This window comes from Bison bison, unplaced genomic scaffold (assembly GCF_000754665.1).
Source record: "Bison bison bison isolate TAMUID 2011002044 unplaced genomic scaffold, Bison_UMD1.0 scf7180017864050, whole genome shotgun sequence".
Lineage (NCBI taxonomy): Eukaryota > Metazoa > Chordata > Mammalia > Artiodactyla > Bovidae > Bison > Bison bison.
The window spans coordinates 4,244,362-4,249,457 of NW_011494622.1; the positions used below are offsets into that span (position 1 = coordinate 4,244,362).

Sequence of the window (5,096 nt, forward strand, 5' to 3'; positions counted from 1 at the left end):
GAGGGCCTCCAGGAAAAGGGCCCTGTGAAAAGCAGGGCCATGAGCAAGGAGGCGGGGACCAGGATATCACTGCAGCTGGTGGGTGGGGGGGACGTGCCAGGGAGGCTCACCCGGGACACAGGAAGGTGGGTCAGGTGGCAGACAGAGCTCACGTACAGAGTAGTCATGGGTGCAGAGGCCTTGGTTCAACCCTGTGCCACCAGAGTCTCTTTCCAAAAGTCCTAGCATGTGGCCATTTGGCAGACTCACGGGAGACAGCAGGTTTGAACTGGACTCCAGAAGCCCCCAAGAGCCAAGCTACCCGAAGACTTGGGGCCTTCCAGAGGGACCCTGGAAGGGATTTGATCAGAACTCTGTGTTAGGAAGTGTCACCATCATTTTTTTTTTTTTTTAACTAAGCACCCTTGTTTTCTAAACTAGAGGTGACAGACTGTGGATGAGGGTGGCAACCTGGACAAGAAAAGGAGGAAATGCACGTGTGCTGGGCAGCATGGTACAGAATAACAGAAAATGCCGACTGGCTGGGTCTCAGGGTGCAAGTCAAGGATGACACCAAGGTCCAGCCATTCCCCCAGTAGGCACAGGGCCCAGAAACAAACTCCACCGTGCGTCACGGCCCGAGGGGAACACAGCTTACGTAGCCTTGGTAAGTCTCTCCGCCCCTGGGCTCTAGGTACCACCATGTCAGGTGATGAGTGAGTCAGGCTCCCTCAGGGACCGGGGGAGCCAGGGGGTGCCGGAGTGCCTCCAGTTTATGTGACCTGGGACTCCCACCCTGCCCTCCTTCAACCATGGCAGCCCTGCTTTTATTTATTTCATATACGGGGGTTCTGCCTAAAATTGTCTTGGGGGAAAGGAGGCCACAACTGATAGACAATATCTCTGTGCCTCCAACCCTGCAAGACATTTAAAGGTTTCCAGCACAATCTAGAACAGGAGCAACTTCTAGGGCAGGCGAAGCCTTTTGCTCTCTAATTCTCTAAAAAAGTCACAGCTGTGTAGCAGGTGATCTTATCACTGGCCGAACAGAATGGAATCAAAATCTGTCTCCGTTTCAGCCCGCTGATGGTGAAGACAACGTGTGAACAGAACAGGGGACAGCCAAGGAGCAAGGCCAGGGAAGAACCAGCTCTGTCCTCAGTCTTGCCACCAGCTGGATAACCTGGAACTTTCCAGGGCGCCCCCTTAGACTAAGATCCCTTCAAGTTCGAGAAGAAGAGTTGAGCCAGTAGGCGGCTCTGGCCCTGAAACCGGACTGCTGAGGTTCAAAGCCTGGTCTGGGAGACTTAATCTGTGTCTGTTCCTTTTCACCTTTCATCGGATATGGATATATGTAGGGCTACTTTACAGGGTAGCTGGGACGATGAACTGGGTTAACAGCTCTGAAGCGCTGAGAGCAGTGCTGGCGCTGTTGGCTGTACGACCCCTTATCCTGCTCGCTCAGCTAACAGTCCCCTGCTTCGTAGTTGACAGCTGAGCCTGGCGGGAAAGGAGCTCCTGAAGCAACTTTCTATTTACCCTGGTTAACAAAAGAACAAATTGTACTCAGGGCATTTTGGCCTTATGTATATGGACATTTTCCCCACAACAAACCCATGGGGAAAGTGCCAATTTCTATAGCGGCCAAGTAAGTGTGCCAATGGACAGATAATACATTTATCAGAAGTCCCTCCCAAATGAGGAAATGGTCTAAAAGGCAGCCCACACTTCCCCCTGTGGTGCCCTAACTTCTTTCCACTTATCTTTCCAAAGCATGAATCCTTATTTCAACAGTTTTTGACTAAAACACATGAACTCATGGTTCATTAAAACCGTCCAGTAATAAAAAATAATTTCCAAATCATGGTCAATTTCAACAGTTTTAAAGCAGTGAAAGTGAAAGTCTTAGTTGCTCAGTCATGACCAACTCTTTGCAACCCCATGGACTGTGGCTCCTCTGTCCATGGGATTTCCCAGGCCAGAATACTGGAGTGGGTAGCCTTTCCCTTCTCCAGGGGATCTTCCCAACCCAGGGATCAAACCCGGGTCTCTTGCATTAGCAGGCAGATTCTTCACCATCTGAGCCATCAGGGAAACCCCTTTAAAGCAGAATATTCCCTAACTTTAAAAAAAAATACATACTGAAATATATAAGATATTTAGTAAACTGTTCTAAATGTCCAATAATAAGGGAAAGGTAAATAATTTATGACATATCACATCAACTATATAAGACAGCCATCTTCAAAACTCATTTTTTTCAAGAGTATGTAACAACATGGAGAAAGTGTCCACAATACAACAAAGGAGCAAAAATATTATCTTCAATGCAAAATCAAAAGCAGCCTGCGGGATCTAGTTCCTCAACCAGGGACTCAACCACAGCAGTGAAAGCCCAGAATCCTAAACCACTAAGCCACCAGGGAACTCCTAGATTTATTTTTTATGGTTCTCAATTTTCCATAACAAGTATAGATTTCTATTATAATATTAAATGGATATGTTATATAAATTATACACCACATAATTATATACTATATGTATGCTGCTAAGTCACTTCAGTTGTGTCTGACTCTGTGCAACCCCATAGACGGCAGCCCACCAGGCTCCCCCGTCCCTGGGATTCTCCAGGCAAGAACACTGGAGTGGGTTGCCATTGCCTTCTCCAGTGCATGAAAATGAAAAGTGAAAGTGAAATTGCTCAGTCATGTCCAACCCTCAGTGACCCCATGGACTGCAGCCTTCCAGGCTCCTCCATCCATGGGATTCTCCAGGCAAGAGTACTGGAGTGGGGTGCCATTGCCTTCTCCGACTGTATGTATATAAATTTATTATTTACTGTTGTATATAAATACACAATTTTACTCATATAGCTTTTCTGAGGCAAATGGTTTTTGAGTTAGATATTAGACAGCTTTCAAATTTTCATTTACAACTCGACAACTACATGGAGCCACCAGTCCTGAAATCTTAGATACTGGGGACAGAATTGGCCTCCAACTGAATGTATTCTTTGGCAGAAGAAAGCACAGGGGAGGAGTCTTCACCTCCAGCTAAGTTTTTGGCCAAAGAATGTGCCATCCCTCCAAGTTGGCCAAATTTCTGGGAATAAAAGTGACCACTAATAACTGTGTCCTCTCCAACACAGTGAAAGTGAAAAGTCAAAGTCACTCAGTCTGTGATGCCACTCAGAATACTGGCGTGGGTAGCTTTTCCCTTCTCCAGGGGAGCTTCCCAACCCAGGAATCAAACTGGGTCTCCTATGCATTGCAGGCAGATTCTTTACCAACTGAGCTATCAGGGGAGCCCACAGTGAAGAACTTCTAAATGTTAGCATGTGAAAAAGCAGACAGATGAAGATGACACAGATTACGTGACCAGTTTCTTCTGTCACTGTGGTACAAATTATGTATCACCTCAAGCTTCACAAACTAGGAATTCTTAAGAGTTCTCATTCAGCATTTTAGGTGATGAACGGGAGAGGAAATGACATGGAGCCGGGCACACAAGCACTGGTGAGCCTGCCTCCACGTTCCAGTTCATCAAGTCCAGCTATGTATTTGTTTAAAAGTTCCCCAAAGCTCCTTTTAGGACCAGAACATTGAAACTCAAACTCAACCACCGGCAGCTTCAGATTAGCTCTGTTCACTGAGACCTGATCTCCAGGAATGAGTGTTAAATCGAAGTGACTCTAATGTGTTTGTCTGAACACCAAGTTGGACAGTTGCTGCTGCTGCTAAGTCACTTCAGTCATGTCTGACTCTTAGCGACCCCATGGACTGCAGCCCACCAGGCTCCTCCGTCCGTGGGATTTTCCAGGCAAGAGTACTGGAGTGGGATGCCATTGCCTTCTCCAATAACTGTGAGAAAAGGGTGATTTTAAAAGTCTTTTCCATTTACAGCAAATGCAGAAAACAGGTCTATAACACATGGTCTATGATGTGTCTATCTGAAGTGAGGGAGGGAGATATGAAGTGGGTTACTCTTCAGGGTTTGCTTTTTTCAGTCACAGAATTTTAGTTTCTGAAAGACTTTAGTCTAATGCACCCTTTCCCACATGAGGAGTCAAGTTTCAGCCTGAAAAGAGATTCTCCCAGTTGAATCAGAACAAGAATGAACATTTCCCAGGACTAGGCTCCACCCTGATGGGAAGGGAAGGTTACTTTAAAGGTCCCACCTTCTCAAGCCCATCCAACCAGACAATAAACTCAAATCTTAAGTTTTAAGCCAATTCAACCTGCTACTTCAGTCTGAAAAAGCTGAATCAAGCCGGAGGTACCGACTAGCTTTTAGTTTGTAAGTGTTAAGCAAATAATTGTTTAGGAGATAATAATCACAGGTGAAATTTGTCAGAAACTATGAAATTAACCAGTTTCTCTCATGCTAAGCAAAGGTAAAAAATAAACGGATATTAACAGTTGGGGCACTTTACATACACCTGCACCAACAAGAAGCTTAAATGTTTGAACTTTCAAAGGCAAGGGCACTATTATAACGGTATTAATTAAGCTTCATAACCTTGAAAGTGGGTAGGGTGGGGAAGGGGTTTGCAAATTCTAGCCTACACATCTTAAGAGGAGCATCTGTCTCTGTGTTCTCGTCCACGTGTTCATTCAAGTCACCTACCACCACGCTCCGTCTAGGCTGCAAGGAGATAGATATCATGATTTTTACTTCCTAATTTCAAAACATGCCAGGCTCTTTAAAACGACTCCATCACGGCCATGTACAGCAGCTGTGGCACTCCTCTGCAGGCACCGCGAGAATTTCCACATGTGGTCACCGGCTTCGGATGCTACCTTTGACCCTCCAGCGGGCGCGGCATGCAGGGACCACCCTTCACGCGGAGGCGCTGATGCTTCCACGCGCGATCGGAGCATGCCCCCAACCCGCCTCGGAGGGGAAAGAGGGAGGCCGCGACCCAGAGAGCATCGACATGGCCCCGCGGCGATCATCGTCCCGAATCTGCAGCTCCGGGTCTGGCTTCCCGCTGGGCGGTCCCCGCCGCTACACAAACAAGGACCCGGATCCGCGGCGCGCGTCACCCGCACCCCGCCGTACACCAGCCCAGCGCCCGCGCCGCCCGGGGGAGAGGCGGGCGGGCATCGCCGGCTCTC

The 5,096-nt window shown here is 47.6% G+C and overlaps 1 protein-coding gene across 1 annotated transcript in view; it reads right to left on the reverse strand.

The window, feature by feature from the left end:
* Positions 1-4,691, reverse strand: part of ACSL1 (acyl-CoA synthetase long-chain family member 1) — a 64,864-nt gene extending 60,173 nt beyond the window's left edge. The window contains exon 1 of the mRNA XM_010835764.1: positions 4,606-4,691. The gene's annotated coding sequence lies outside the window, so the exon portion shown is untranslated. The remainder of the gene's footprint in view (positions 1-4,605) is intronic.
* Between the last annotated feature and the right edge of the window lie 405 nt (positions 4,692-5,096).